Source organism: Periplaneta americana, chromosome 10 (genome assembly GCF_040183065.1).
Source record: "Periplaneta americana isolate PAMFEO1 chromosome 10, P.americana_PAMFEO1_priV1, whole genome shotgun sequence".
Lineage (NCBI taxonomy): Eukaryota > Metazoa > Arthropoda > Insecta > Blattodea > Blattidae > Periplaneta > Periplaneta americana.
This window is the reverse complement of record NC_091126.1, coordinates 91270755-91288158: the sequence shown is the minus strand read 5'-3', so window position 1 is coordinate 91288158 and position 17404 is coordinate 91270755. Positions and strand designations below refer to the sequence as shown.

Here is a 17404-nt window from a genome sequence, read left to right as displayed (position 1 = left end):
TAAAAGACGAAACGTATGAATGCTAACATTGTATGCAAAATAAATGTCGCCAAGAAAGCCACGTGCCACGTGGGAACTGTAACTTTGGCAACTCAACCGTTCTTACCATAGTAACAGACCTACCACGCTATGTGACATACAGTTGTTTTTTCGATCGTAACGTTACTGTCATGTCCCATCTTAAAAGAAAAACAGGTGTAGTTTACCGCAGCTTAACAGCTGTAGTTGTACCCGACAAAAAATACGGTAAACCTGCAAAATCCATGTTGAGCATATGTTTAGATTAAGATAGGAGAATGGGGCCTGGGGTCTGTTTTATAAAAGCTAATAATTGTGCAATACTAGTGTTTCACGTGTTATCTTTTCCATTTTTACAAGATTGTGTTTCATAAAACTATTGCTGTACAGTACGTTACAACTAACAAGTTGCATCAGCTAATGTTACAAGTGTTTTCAGGCCAGTGTACAAGTGTCTTGTTTCATAAATACCAGTAACTATTACTTGTAAGAAGCAATGATAATTTTATTGTAGTAAAAACGTACTAGTCCAAAGGGCAACAAAATAGATACAAGTTTGTTTTAAATCTTCTAAATATGGTCTAGTGATCCAGAAAGCAATGAAGAGTTTAATGTTATTCGTGTGTGACATGGAAAGATATATAGGTTAAGAATAAACTTCGCATTCGATACTTATATGAATTTAATGAACGAACGATTTGTCTTATTTTGTAAAAATTTTTGACTTGAGTTATTTTCTACAACTCATGTTCTTTTATTCTGAAATTTGTTTATATAATAATAATAATAATAATAATAATAATAATAATAATAATAATAATAATAATAATAATGGTAATAAATAATAAATTGAAAATAAATCTCTCAATGTGTTTATAATCAAAGCTTAAATTTAATAAATTAATACATATAAACCATAATGTCAGTATAAAAGTTAATTTAGGCAAGTCTAGGGTAAAACATAGTCCTCTTACCTGTGATGACTCTCACTCTGTGTCGTAGGTGTACATTTGGTGCTTGAGTAGAGATATTGAAGTAGCCTCTGTATCTTGAACACCAATATTATTTTCATCATCAATAAATTCTTCCAGAGAATGAGGCAACTTCAACCCCTTGAATTGATGATGAACCTATCCCCTCAATGTCCAAAACCAAATTTTAAATGACATTCGAAGCTGTCACAATTTTCCATTCTCTTTATGCTTATATATTTGTTGTTGTAAAGTTATGTTGTTTTATTACTATTTAATACGAGAAAAATTCTTACCGGCACCGGGAATCGAACCCAGGACCTCTCAGCTCTGCGCGCTGAGCGCTCTTTACAACTGAGCTATGCCGGGACACGATCCACGGCGCCGGCCGAACCCACCTCGTAATGCTTTTACGGCCTTACTGCCTTACTACCTGCATTTGAGACGATACAAGTCATATATGCAGGAGCGCATATTTTTAAATGATTTTGTGGCCATATTCAACATCAGTTTGTGACAACTGCTAACAGTTAATACATCGCATATTCATTTTCGTATGAGGTCTCGCCCACCTCATTGAATACTACACGGCTACTATGAAGTAACAAATATTTATTATTACTATTTAATACGAGAAAAATTCGTACCGGCACCGGGAATCGAACCCGGGACCTCTCAGCTCTGCGCGCTGAGCGCTCTTTCCAACTGAGCTATGCCGGGACACGATCCACGAATTTTTCTCGTATTCAAGAAAAAATTAATTAGCCCTAGTAACAAGAAAGTGGCCACCGGCGTAGCTCAGGCAGTAGCGCGTTTGCTTGCTGGTCCGGCGTTGCGCTCCGGTGTGGGTTCGATTCCCGCTTGGACTGATTCCCAGATATTTTTTTCATCCGTAAGGCGAATATCAGGTAATCTATGGCTAATCCTCGACCTCATCTCGCCAAATGCCGTCTCATCACCAATTCCATCAACACTAAATAACCACGTTGTTGATACAGCGTCGTTAAATAACCAAAAGAAGGGGGGTTACAACAGTGCATTAGAATATACTGGAAAGCATAAAACGATTTATATTTGGAAAGTATTTGTACCTGCAAACTAAAGCCACTTGTTTATCATTATATATATATATATATATATATATATATATATATATATATATATATATATATCACAGAAGCCAGTTAAAATAAAACACATTTTGCCTCCTTAGATGTAGCTTTCCTGGAGAATTACACTAATATTTACCGTATATTGTAGTAGTTTAACCATACTATAATTGTGAGATGTGTAAATAAAAAGGGAGAGGCTAGAATTATTAAGGTTGATGTAACAATGCAGGCCTACAAATATCACTTTGTTCAGTCACACTTATCAGTTTATCACCTTTATTATACATGCAGACAGATGAAAATTACATAATACCGATATTTAAGTTAAATATTCTTATTTTTAAAATTCACAAATAATCTCAACTAACTTGTCTGATTTCACCATAATATATTTCTTCTGAGTTAGTTCTGTTTTTTCTCTGTACTGTCAATGCACCCATAATATCTCATTCCTTTCATTATTTTAACACTAATGCATCTACGATCATAATCACATTCACCAATAATTCATAACAGTTGATTTCTCGCACTTCGTAGTGAGAAATCATTCCCAATCGCCCCGACTCACTAGATCACTGCTCTACTAGTGATCAGCTGTTCCGGTTTCTCGTCATCATCACTAGACCCCGGATTTTTATGTGATATGAAAGTGCGAAGTATGTGTATAAAACGTAGTAAATATCGGGGAAATATGTAATTAAATATGTAGTATTGGTAAAATATGTAATTTAAAATCACTATTCATTAATGCATTAAATTCACAAAAATGTCGTCACAATTCAACTGGTCAGTTGAAGTGGGAGAATGCAGCCTGGAAAGTGATTTGCCATTTCCACCCCATAGTATAATTTGCAAATACAACTTGTCTCTGCAATAATTTATGATCTTTCTTGTGCCTTGAGATTTCCTAGAAAAATATCTTTCTGTGGCATGGAGGCGGCCGGGTAGCTCAGTTGGTAGAGCAGCTGGCTACGGACTGGAAGGTCCGGGGTTCGATCCCAGGTGGTGACAGGATTTTTTCTCGTTGCCAAACTTTCAGAACGGCCCCAAGGTTCACTCAGCCTTCTATAAAATTGAGTACCGGGTCTTTCCCGGGGGTAAAAGGCGGTCAGAGCGTGGTGCCGACCACACCACCTCATTCTAGTGCCGAGGTCATGGAAAGCATGGGGCTCTACCTCCATGCCCCCCAAGTGCCTTCATGGCATGTTACGGGGATACCTTTACCTTTTTTACATAATGGTATTTTGATTTACCTAACACCCGACCCAAGCTCCTCGCTAATAGCCTACTTTCAATTTGTAACAAAGTTAAATGACCTGATCATCCCAGATTCTGAGAAAGCATTAGTGCAAAGTATGGAGTTCAGGCACTCCGAACTACTATGTTTTACAAAGAGTTGGAATCCCTAGTTTTATGGTTGTTTTTTTATTTATAAAAGAACACTATTCTCTATAGCCAGCTTTAGAAATTGAAGTAGACTATTTTCTATAGTTCTGAACAAAACATAACGACGTCAGTTTCGAGCCCTCCTTTACCAGCATCGTGTACTTTAATGAGAACAAAAGACGGCCCTCCAGGCGGAGTAATGGAACAGGTACGTTAAGATATACGTCCAGATATATATGAAAAAAATCAATAATTTACTCTGAAAAAATAAAAAAAATAATAAAAAATATTGAAAACTCAATAATTGCCTAGATATGTACAAAAATGTTACAATCTTTACATAATATTTAAAATATGTAATATTGCTAAGAATATGTAAAAATATGTAAAATGAAACTCATCTATAACCAATGAGAACCACAAATCCCCGACATTTGTCATTTTCAGTAGTCTACAAGTAAAGGAATGCAATATGTAATTACATAATAATCCGGGCTCTAATCATCACTGACAACTGGAAATCACGTCTAATCACTGGATTACTGATTAAAATCACCGTGATCGGAAATGAGCTGTCACTGCTTCACCGATGAGTGAAAAATCACATTTTACTCCATCTCTACTGCTTACAAGTTAAATCAAATGACGTCACGGGAGCTGTAAGGCAGTTCTAGTCATACAAATGTCCGTGAGAATTTTTATGAAACAGGAATTACAAAAACTTGTTGCTTGTATCCCTTACACTATTAACTTGTTGCTTGTAGGCTTGTAGCTTTGTAACTTTTACGAAACAGGCCCCCTGGACATTAAGGTTTCTCACAAGTGTAATGACGCTGGTTGCTTTTCAATGGTACACCATACATCAGGCATGTCAAAACCCTGCACATTGTGCAGTCGCGCACATTGTGCATCGTCTCTGTGCGATGTGCACTTTCTATTCCCCTATCTGGAGGGAGTGAATCGCCTTGGAGGGGAACGCCAAAGGACTATACAGACCTGCAACAGCATATCAGCTTTTGTTTCAGTAACTCAGTTTCAGTACGGGTACTGATTTGGCTGTCTGTGAATGAGTTGTGATAAATAAAGTGAGGAGTTCACAGATAACGAAGAAGGGAAATTATTAATCATATAACATAATATTGTTGTAATGTTTTACTCAGCCAACAATAATTATTTTAAAATGAAAGGTTTTGATCAGCCCATGTCGAGGTAATAGTGTTGTGATAGTTTATATCAGATTAGTAAAGTTAATCAGTACTCTCACGGCAAAATGAACTTGACATTGCCGTTTTTTTAGAGTCTATACTATCAGCCATCAAAGATTAGACGACTTACGACTTTCATTTCATAAGCTGGTAAGTGATGAGAATATTGTAAGGAATACATTAAGGCTCTTGAGGTTGTAAGGAGCGAAGAAAGCAACTATTTGCAAGACGGAAAAATTTTCTGGAAAAATATATAATGGCAAATTTTCCGTCTCACGTTACTATATTATGCTAATATACTTACATTAATAAATCTTTAAACCTGACATAAATAGAATATCGTCGCTTCACTGCTTGTGAACTACACTTTTAATTTCTTTCAGTAACGCTTCCAACTTGTCGATACTTGCTCTCAACGTTTTCTAAATAAACTATATGTGAATTTAAATTCTAAGCTTAATTTATATCATTTATTAATATTAATGTTAATTTATATTGACATACAGCAAAGAAATTATTACAGTGTAAAAACTTCACAAAGTCCTACTGCATGTAATTAATTAAGAGTATATTTTCCTTAACATTTGAGTACCAATGGCCCCAATAAATAATAATGCTTGACGAACAATGAAAGAATAGGGTCTGTTATTTAAAATAATTAGTACCTACTACGTAAAATGAAATACTGTGTTCGTTTTTTGTTGTTTCGAAATTATTGCAATATTCTTTTTCTTCAAATACTATATAAAAATCATATTAATAAATTATGCTTTACAAACCACTGCCTTGTCAAGTATAACTGAGTAAGCCTAAAGTTTTTGTATTGCAATTGTCAAATATAGACACTGATAATAACCGTGTTTTTTTCCTTCTGCTAGGTGTATTTATAATGTCCAAATTCCTATTTAATCCAACCCTAGAAGCGCAGAATAGATTATTGTACACCCCTCCAGCTAAGAACTGGTAAGAGCAACCCTTGAATGATGCAGTCCGCACAGACCGGCGATCCGCGCACATAACTGCACATTCAGAGTCTGATTTCTGACATGCCTGCCATACATCTTAGTTCATCAGCCGTCGTTCTTGGCGATGAATATACTTGGAATTCATACAGACATCAGAAATGAAGTGAAACTCGCTGCGAAGTTTAGTACATATTTTCTGTCTAAATTTTATCAGCTCTTATACAATAATTAGGATATTTGTAAGTCCCAAATAACCCTGGATTCGATTATAGAGATCCAGTTATAACGTAGTCATGAATATCGATTATCAGTAAAACGACATTTTTGGTCTACAAGGCTTCTGTAGCCATATTTCCTTCGGATACTTGAGTGGAGCACTTTTATCATTTCCCCACCAATTTTACATTATGAGTTTATTTTCAAACAATTATATCTTAATGACATCCATAGCTTAGAAAGGGAGCTATATAAACTATCTCATTCAACTCCGAGGATGGGTGTGCCGTCTGCCGTTTATTTAATTTTAGGGCGTGACATCATCAAATAAGCCACGACATTCGAATTATGTATCCTTAATTTTATCTGTTAGCAGCTTCGCTTCAAAATCACTGCTGAGTATCAAGGATTAATGGACTCATTTCACGTAATTGTGTCATTAATAGGCTAGTCCTTGTGATTCGAACATTTTAAGAACTTCCAGAATTCGTACTTTTCTTAACTTCGCATTTAAAGGGCTCGAAACACACTCCAACTCTCATAAAATACTTCGTGAAAATCGTGCTTTTCTTAACTTTGCATTTGAAGGGCTCGAAAGAACAGTTACCTTTATGAGATTAGAAAAAATTATGACGATATTCTTTATTGTATGCTATAGGTAATGATGCAGACACATTTACATGTTTTATGACCTTCTGAAATTCCAATTCCTTTCATCATGTTTTCGACGTTTCGTGACGACTGCCGACTTTGCGAGTTAGGAAAGAGATGCATGTCACTATATCGCTATTGCAGGAATGAAGTAGTCTGCATTCATTGATCGATCTCGGAACCGCCAGTTCTCTCCCACGGCCTCTGACTTTTATAGCCTCCCTGCTCTCTCGACGCTACATGGACTGAAGTTGATGTGAATAAATAAAGTAATAAACAGCGAAATCTTCCCACATCGGTTTTTATTCATCAATCATAAAATTTCTATGATCTCATTTAATGCTATACACCGCTTCAGTGACGTTAAATTAGTAATAAACTGAACGCTTTCGTCGAATGAGTAGGCGCGAGAATTTTTTAACAGGGATATAGGCCTACACCATCCACCACACTTTTCAATAAGCAAAGCCAGGATTGGAAATTCACAAATTTTTGTACTTTCGTCCTGAATAAATTCTACCAGTTAACTTGAACACTTCAGTAGTAAGTGAATACACATGCACACACTTAGCAACATCTAAAATAACTACCAGCGTCATTATCCCTTTGTCAGTCATTATCACAAAATCATTGCCTGATCTTCATATCTCTTAGGTCCGTTATGCCTTCACTTCGATTAGGATTAGCTATGTCCAGTTATCGGGACCAATCTGTGCGCTTGGCATACGTCACAGCTACGTATCTGCACTAGCAGAATTACCTGAACAGAAAACGTTGGTTGTGAGTTAGCTTATCTGTTACATGTTGGTCCGTTCCGGTGGAAAGCAATTCTTGTTGTTAGAATACTATCTGCTCGCGGCCCCCCTACCTCACTCTACCCCTCATTTAACAGTAGTACAACCGACGTCAAGCGCAGAGATTGGTCCCGGTATCTGTACCAAATGTAAGGATCCACTACGATATTTTGGCTATTTGGTCAGCCATCGCAACGCAGCGATACACATGCTCAATCCTGCGGTAGGGAGGAATAATCGAATCATTTTAAATTGGGGATAGAGGAATTACGGATTATTCAGAGGAGCTCTAGTAGTTCAATTTGGGCGAGAATTAATCAACTAACTTCTCGAACCCTCTGTCAGAGGCAGGGCTCTCTTACGTGCCGTAAATATATAACATGGGACCTTCTAACTTTATTTTTCCCCCGGAGGAAGCCACGTAAAGTACTTTATCGCTCTTCAAAATTCACTGTTTTCGACCAGATTTGAACCCGTGAATCTAGGATCAAACGGCTAGGATGGTATTCTCTCGATCACCGCGGAGGACAGAAGAGGTGTAGTTTGGACGTTTCCCATTGCTGCTGATGAATATAATGCACGCCGTTTCTAATATCAGCTCTACTCCCTCTTCAAGTAAGCAGAAAGTAGGAGCGTTTATTATTTTTTTACTAATTTCGGCACCGCAGCCTGAGGCTTATTGTGCCTAGACCCACAACGCTACTGAACACACACACTGCAGGACTCCCCCGTTTACTGAGTCAGGGTACCCGGGGGCCACTGCGAGACACCACACACACACTGGGACAATGGACAGACAACCAGTCCCCGTGAAGAGGTCCGAATTATATCCCCCTGCCTTCACGACCGGGAATCGAACCCGGGCCACCTTGGTCAGGAGTTCAGCACGCTACATCAAGACCAAGGAGGCGGACAAGTAGGAGCGTTACAAATGGCTCAAGTCAATCAAGGAAAAATATAAGCCGATTTAACTTAATCCAGACAACACCTTTTCTGGAATATCCAATAATCCAGGATCAAATATGATGCACAATATTTAATGAAGTACTCGTAATTAGCCTTACGTAAGCCACGAGTCGTTGAATACCTATCTTGAGGACAGCTGACTTTCATTTGCAGAACATACCGTATGAGGAAAGTGATACTTTGACCAGAATGCAGTTTCGTCAGCCCATAGCGAGACAGAGGCCCTCATCAGCGTTCGTACGTACAAATACTGGACTTAGAGATGAAATACTGACTTATAAAGAAATTCAAAAGAGTCGGAAGGACATAAAGTTTGTAAAATCCTCTGAGACACACGTACGACGGAACCCAGTAAATTTAATGCATTCGTAGACACGATTTTAGGACGGAAAGTAACTCGAAGAATGTGATTAGGGGTGATCATCCGACGAAATTCAAATCAGTCGTATCAATACTTGTCTATACAGTGTATTTTATCAATCTTGTAATATTTTCAAAACTTCTTTATCCATTTATTTTATAATTGTTATTGAAATAATTTTTTTTAAATTTTGAATCCAAGATTCTTTTAATTGCTTTTCAACATTCTTGTTACAGTTTTACCAAAATAATACAGTTTGAAAGTGTTCGTTTAGGTATCTTATAAGCAGACTTCAGTCCTGGGCACAGAAACGCATGAAGTTCAGAACGAACGGACGATAGTGTTGTGTTGTTCGAATGGAGTGGGAGATGGAGCGCGCCATTACTTCGTGTCTCAACATGTAAACAGTCCGCCACAGTACGGCACAAAATATATTTCACCCTGTACAGATGCAGTATATACAGTACATTCCTAATGTAGACAATAAATGTCTACCATTAAAGTATTAACGTGAGTTGTAACCTTCAATCAGGTGTTCCTACGCCAAAGCCTGATACACGTACCGCAGCCAAGCATCAATAGGCCTACACACAACGGTAATGCACATTACGGACCCACCTGTGCTGTTGCAGTCGGGTGACTGCACACGGGTTATGACGTCATTTATACTCCGTGTACTCTAAACCTCATACTTGGTTACTCTGTGTCCCTAGGCCGAAGCCTGCTTATAAGTAAACTGAAAACAGAGCTATTGTTTTAACGACCTTGATTGAAAGTGTAGCATTTTAGAGAAATATTAACGAATGTCAACTTTTTAGTGATTCACTGATGGAAAAATTTGTGAGTTAACTATGGATTTCTTGAATAGCGTGTTTATGCTTGTGGTATAGTCATTGCCACAATTCACAAAGATTCAACCCACAGGAGAGTCAGGCGGGTAAGTGGGGAAAGCAGGATAAAGCTGTAGTCCGTTGTATTGATCCTCTTAAACCCGGAGTGATGGAGATATTCCCTCACGACATCAACACTCATTTCTCCAGTATGCGATCCAAAAACGCATCAGATACAGTTATCTACCAAATTGAATTTGAATATAGAAGCATGACGAACACATGTTTTAGATACCGGTACTAAATATGAAATTTCACTGTTTTCGGCTTGTGTTTGAGCTCTCGGGTATTTGCTCCGTCGCATATAGGCTGTTTTGATTTCTGGCCACAGAAAGGGGCAACCAGAATTCTGTTTCCTGCAGCGAAATTATAATTAATACTTTTTTCAGAAAATAGTGGCTGTGTGCATTGTCTTGTGATCACATGAGAGATGGAAGAAAGGCTGATTCAGTCCGCACTGGCTGCCTTCCACTCACAATTAGTAAACCAATCCTAATGCTAACACTTCTGTTAGCCAGAGTAACACTGGTTATTTTTTACATTGTTGCTAAATATTTTCTGGAATTAATTTGAATACTTTTGAATTCTGTGTTCTGCAGATTCCATTTTTAATTCCTCTAAACTTTCTTAATTTCGTTTATGACCCAGTAATGCATATTCTGCGGTTTTTTCAACTAAGCGCTCCCTTATCTGTAATAATTTTTATTGTCACTAAGAAAAGAACATATCTTTATCTTAACTACAAAAACTCTTAAGGGATTAGGTACAGCTTACAGCAGTAAAAGTTTTGGAAATATTCAACATTTTTTTCCTCTATTACTGTACTTGTACAATAATGAAAATTGGTATGTGTAAAACACTGTCTGGTATACGAAACACACACACACACACACACACACACACATATATATATATATATTTTTTTTTTTTTCAAAATTCAAAATGATGCCAATTTTGTGTGCAGTAATGAAGCGTTTCCCTCATAACTCACAAACTTGTTAACGTTCTCATGTTTTCTCTTTTATTTTATTGCTGAAACTCATGTTTACAATATCATGCTCCTTCAACTACAGTCCTTAATAAATAATATTTTTTTTTATTTTGTGTTAGAAGGAAATGCTGATATTTGATAATTTTTCAATGAATTTATTTTTTATCAGACAATCTATCAAGGGTAGAGAAGTGATCTTGCACCATATTGTAGATATGACATGCATAAAAACACAAAAAATTTCATCACAGAATGTTGGATATTTTTTAGTTATGTGGGAAACGCTCCATCACTGCACAGTGAACTGAATTTTGAAAAAAAATGAAATGTAAAAATGTAAATAGTTTTTTTAAATCGTAAAAGTAATTTTTCATATAGCAGAAGGACAGTGTTTTACACATACTAATTTTCATTATTGTACAAGATACAGTAATGGAGGAAAAAGATGTTGAATATTTCCGAAATTTTACTGCTGTAAGCCGCACCTGACCTCTTAAGTGAAGAAAACAAGATTTTACAGTGGAGAATATAAACAGTTTATGCGAGGTTGGTTTTTGTGCAACATTTTAGTCTACAATATACTTCGGAATATGTAGGCCTATTATATAGCTTTCGCGTGTTAAATATTATAGTACCTGGTTGACTAGTTTCAGCGTGTTATGGGCCATCCTCAGAACTGTTGGTGCTGGTCTTGGCGCCTTTTGTTTGCGTTTCCTGTGAGGGTGTGTTTGTGTATTGTAATGTGGAGTCAAGGGGTGTTAAAAGTTGTGTAATCAAGATGTATGCTATAATATACCTTTGTTTTAAAATATTTTGTTCTAACTTTTCTTTTGTACAATATGTTTTGGTCAGTTACGAGGTTTTGATGCCTATCTCTGTAAATTAAAGGTGAGTTACGTGTTTTTGGATTTTAATAACAGGAAGTATATTTAGAGATTATTTTATTTCACAATAACACACTGATTCTAATGTATGAAGAAGTATGACTATGATAATGTAGTTTCGTATAAACGTAAAGAATAAGGAGAGGAAGGTCGTATTTTAGCAAGCTACACTAAACTTACCAAGTCTTTATAGAAACTAAAGTTCGCCCCCCCCCCCCGTTCCTTAAAAGTGTTGTTTCTAATAGGAACAACTTCAGGCACAGTTTCACTTATGAACACTTTGTATTTCAATATTATATAAAAATGAAAACACATTGTTGAGAGACTTAAACTGAATTAACATCCTCAAGTTCAAAATTTGCTTTTGTAAGTTCAGTGCACAACCATTACAGTAAGAAGTTAATGAAAGGGAAAGATGACCATCCTTAGGAAAGATCTTTTGTAATTCCTGCAAATGTTCAAATTTAAATTTTTCATTTTCAAAGGTTGGTTGTAAAGTACAGTCAAAATACAGTCTCCTTTATTGTTCTATGGTTTCTTTCTGTGCTAGAATGGTACCCAGTCATCATTATAGTGAAGTTTGCAGTCTTGCCGTCTTGTTTGTTTCTGATGCATCTTAAATAAATTGTCTTAGGATCAACTATTTTGAAACCAGGCCTAATAGAGGCATAATAATTCAGTACACCAAAGTTTCGAAAATACGTGTAAACTAACTGGGACCACTGTAAACCACTTTATGACGAGCTGACCTACAAATTGACGCATGCCCTGGTGGAATGTGAATCTCTAGATCGTTTATCTTCCTTCCTTCCAGTGAGTGAGTGCATAGGCATAGAGTCACATTTCATCTGGGTATGACCTCTTTCTAGATATTTGTAAGCGACCGTAATTTCCTTTTGTTGAGCGACATGAAGCAAAGCACTGTTCAGCGTATTATTTCTGTTCTCGGCTGCACAACCATCACTGTATAAAATACTTGCATCTCCTGAAACAGTTGGCAGATTTGAAATGAAATTATAGAGGGTTGTGCAGAATTAACTGGAAGTTGTATGCCCATCACCTTCATACTCAATAAAACAATAACATTCCTGGGTTTTGAGGTTGTAGATGGTAAAATTGTGTACCACCAATTTCACCTTATAGTAGAGAGCTGATGCTGTCATTCTAGAACACAGGAGGACTTCCTGCAGATCCATAGTGAACACTTTTTCTGGGACCATGATATAACACAAATCAAAATGAATAAGTTATTTAAAGTAGGTAGCGTTCGAAATCCTAAAATATTATTCTTGTTACCTAACTCATTTTTGTATGAGGACAATTTTATAATTAAATTTCTTAAATATACATCTTGTATACAAAGCATTAAATAAAAACTTCTTAATTAACGATGTCATTTTAAAGGTTTTAGTGGCATTTGAGTCATGAACATCTCCTTTTATGTGTAACATATTCAGGAAACCGATTTCTACTCTGCGTATCTACAAATAATGAAGAGTTAATGACAAGAAACAATGAAACAGCTCCTTACATGCGAACAGTGTCTTCCCTCCATATATAGCAATGATTAGCAACACGCCACTGTCTTGAGTTACAAGGTTTTGAAACAAACTTACGAGAGAGAGAGAGAGAGAGAGAGAGAGAGAGAGAGAGAAGTTAAGTGGTTTCGTAATAGCCAGATATTAAAGCTAGTATGCTAAATCCAGTTTCACTACTTTGTCAGTAAATGGATCTGTGAATATACTCGTACTGTACAGCTGTCAAAAGAAAAAGTGGCCGCTCTCCTGAAACAAAGTTCCCTTCGGGTATCTTCGCTACAATTCGGAGACAGGCGATGTTACATGTTGTTGGACCACGTTGCCTGATATCTACAGTTATAATTGAAGTATTCTGTGTGTTATTCGATAGCGTAATGGTAGCGTTCAGGCCTCTTATTCATGAGGTCCTGCGTTCGACTACAACCTCGTGCTTTTTATGTTCTTTTTTGTTCTGTTTTTGAGAGAGACAAACTATACATAATGGCGCCTTTCTCTTTTACGATTATTTTAGTAATTAACATCAGGTTCATTAATACATTATGCCATGACTTTATCATTATGATATCGTGGCTGCAAGTGGAAAGAAAAAAGATTTTATTCTCAATAAAAATATCTTTCGTGGCATAAACAAAACAAATTTACTGGCGTCGGCCTTAAACATTCAAACAATTAAGCGTTCAAAAAACAAGCCACAATTCAATATTTAGTCTATCTTCCTCTTATCTCGATCATCTTGCAGTCGAGTGGGCATGGAATTGACTAGTCTTTGCAAATAGCGACTGTTCTTAGACACGATATTCCAGGCATTCTGAACATACATACATAAATGTTCTGTCCATGGGCAGGTCTTTAATTGCAAACCCAGCAATTTCCAATCTTTCCTATTTTCTGCCTTCTTCTTGGTCTCAGCATATGATCCACATATCCTAATGTCGTCTATTATTCTTTTCAACCAGAGACCCAACCAATTCCTTTTTCTCTTTCTAATCAGTTTCAGCATCATTCTTTCTTCACTCACTTTTTCAAACACAATTTTATTTCTTATTCTGTCTGTCCACTTCACACGCACCGTTCTTCTCCACATCCACATTTCAAATGCTTCAATTCGTTTCTCTTCATTTCGTCGTAATGTCCATGTTCCTTCCCCATACAATGCCACACTCCACACAAAGCACTTCACTAGTCTCTTCCTTAGTTCTTTTTCCAGAGGTCCGCAGAAGATGCACCTTTTTCTATTAAAAGCTTCCTTTGCTCATGTTTTCAGTTTTTCTTGGGAAGGAGAGGCCTAAATGCGGTAACATCCCGTTGCTTTCCGCACACCACTATCTCTTTCGCATCTTATTAAATTCCAGGGGGCCCAAGCGTGGAGATGAGGAGAGTGGATTTGATTAATTGGGCCCTCCGGACTTCACCGAAAGTCACGGCAACGGTTAAATATTAAATCTATCAGGATGTTTGACCCGATCAGAGACCGGGAAATCTCAATTAGCCTTTGCCCCCCTCATCTATGAATCATCAGAAAATCTTAGAGTGTGATTGGGCCAATTTTTCCGAAAATGTTTCCACACTTTTGCCCTCGTAGCTCAGCGGACGAACGTCGGAATTTAGATGTCAACGTCCCAGGTTCAATTCCTCGTTACTCCTTTTCATTTTATTGTGGTTCAAGATAGTATAATGTAATAATACAAAAAGAAAAACTAATACCAGTATTATGCAACTGGATTTTTCCAAACCTAATATTAAATTTATGTTATTTATATCGCTAAAGAAGGATTACAATATAAATAACTTGAATATTATTTATACAGTTTCACTAAAGAACGATAACACAATATAAATGATAAATATCGGTGTGTTTAATTAATATAAGATATTATATAATACGTATTTAATTATCTAAATAAAATAACCTATTTTACAAAGAAAGATGGTTATTTGTGTTATAATAATTACTTACATAAAATACAGATTATTTATATTGCGAAAGAACAATAACAATATAAATAACTTGAATATTATTTTGTAATGCTAATGAAGGAAAACAGAATATAAATGATAACTTGAATATTATTTATATCGCTAAAGAACGATAACAATATAAAAAACCGTGAATATTATTCATATCGGAATTTCACAGATTTATTACAGATGTATTTAAGAAATTGTAGAAGAATAGTAATTAGTAACAGTGTCCTATTTATTCTTCTTGGAGCCAAATTTGTAACTTTTAAAAGTGTGGTTACTATGTTGAAGTGTATGTGTTGCAACGGATGCTTGATTTGTTATGTATGTGAGTCAGTTATGGGATGCTTGATGTCGTCGCAATGTCGTAATTATAGTTTGATTGTGTTTGTGTGCCTATTGTGTATTCATTTATTATGTATGTTACGGAAAGCTGCATATTTGTGTTATAGAAGTGTTACGTATGTGTGTTGTTAATGTTTTTGTATGTTTCAAATTGATAACTGATATTTGTTTTGCAATCGCAATGCCTAATTTACGGATTGTTTATGTTTTGTTTACATCGCGTAAGCTAATTTAATTTTCTTTTCCATTTCTCTTTATGCTTATCTTTTTTTGTGTATAAAGCTATAGCCCTATCATACATATGTAAAATAGGGCTAACCCCCATTGGAGATACAATAATAATAATTATTATATCGTTATAAAACGATAACAGAATACAAATGATGACTTGAATTTTATTCATATCTCTAAAGAACGATAACAAAATATAAATAACGTGATATCCATAAACAACGATAACTGGATATAAATAATAATTTGAATATCATTTACATCGCTAAAGAAAGATTAAAAAATAATATGAAAACTTGAAGAAGGCCCGATCCCACAACCTTTGAATCATTAAACAAGCACTCTACCGCTGGTCTACGAGGCGCAGATGTGGAACACTTTCATTGTTCCGGAACTGCTTGTACAAGCACATGAATCGTGTAACATTGCCGCGACCCGAAGTGGACTTTGAAAATATTCGCTGTTCACGAGTGCGGCCACTTTTTTGTTTGACAACTGTACATTCAAAAACACGCAAAAAGTGAAAATCGACATTCGAGCGAGTTACGAGGTTTTGGAATTAAGGTAACGATATAAAAGATATAATCTAGGGAACAAATGAAGAAACAACAAATACGTAGAAGAAATGAAAAAAAAGAATCAAAGGCAGGCGGCTGCAAAATGTAGAAAACTCAAACGTTGCAACTTCATTATTAGCTACAGTAGAGCATCGAATATCCGAATACCGATCTACCGAAACATCGATTAACCGAAAGCGTTCCAGTCGGCAAATTCAAATTTGCGCGCGCGCCGTGTAGAAGTTCCGCTAGCGCTGTTTGCGAGATTTGACTGAAAAAAAAGTCAGCTCTGAAGCAAAAAAAAATTGAACTTCTTTTCCTAAACTGTCGGCCTACTTCAATGGCCATTTTCAACTTTTCAATCTAGACTAGTAAGTTCTCTGTGTTATTTTTAAGACGTGTGATGCAAAATATATGTACAGTTTTGTGTTTAATAGCAGTGTTTCTTTGTTTCATACTGCTCCTATGACACCGGTATAATTTGTTTTCGTAAATGATCGGTTATCCGAAAAATCAGTTATTCGAACACCCCCGTCCCCAATTTTTCCAGATAATCGATGCTCTACTGTACCAATTTTTACTGTCCTCATTATACATTCCGGTTTGCTCTTATTTCTCTGTCCAGTGTCTAGAAATCCTCTCCTTTTAAAATATCAAATATTTCTGGAAATACGGACAGTGTTCAACGGCTGCCAATATCTGATTAACATTTAATTTGTTAGTCTCATTCTTATATTATTTCACTGGTAGACACGCTTTCTCTTGACTGAAAACTGTTCATATTTTCTTATTCCTCGCCCGATGGAATTTTTAAATGTGGCTTTCATTTATGTATTTCATCGGACTACAGTTTTCCAGAGATCGGTGTGCTTTCACCATACTTCTAAAAACAAATATTTATAATTTAAAGAGATTAATTCCGATAGCTTTAAATATGTATGCAAGTTAACTAGAAAACTACATCATTAAATTTAACCCTCATGTGGAATTCACTCTGCCATTGGTCCGTGATAGTTACGTCATTTGGCGGATAATGCACGTTTCTAAGTTGCTTTAAACGTACATTTCCATCTCTTTATAAGTACTATAAATTTGAAAATCTCTACTCTCGTTTCAAATAGACACAGTACCTTTTTAACCCATTTATATTTCAATTTATTTATCCACTTTTGGAGTGTCAAACGACAGGGAAGAGGGAACTGGCACTTTCGGAGTTAGGTGCAGGCTTTCGGGGATAAAGCCCTTAAAGTCAAACAAAGCGTTCCCAATAACATCCCCATTCCAATTCCTTTTCTTATTTCCAAGATGGAATCGAATCTGTCCAGAAGTGAAGTATTTCGACAAGACGGTCTACACTTCTT

At 36.2% G+C, this 17404-nt stretch overlaps 1 protein-coding gene and 1 non-coding gene across 14 annotated transcripts in view; one reads left to right on the top strand and one right to left on the bottom strand.

Annotated features, from left to right (window-relative positions):
• The window catches only part of Cadps (calcium-dependent secretion activator 1), a 942652-nt gene that overhangs the window by 460195 nt on the left and 465053 nt on the right, over positions 1 to 17404 (top strand). The window lies entirely within an intron of this gene.
• TRNAC-GCA (transfer RNA cysteine (anticodon GCA)) lies at positions 1634 to 1709 on the bottom strand. The gene has a single exon. It is a non-coding gene; the product is annotated as a tRNA-Cys (tRNA).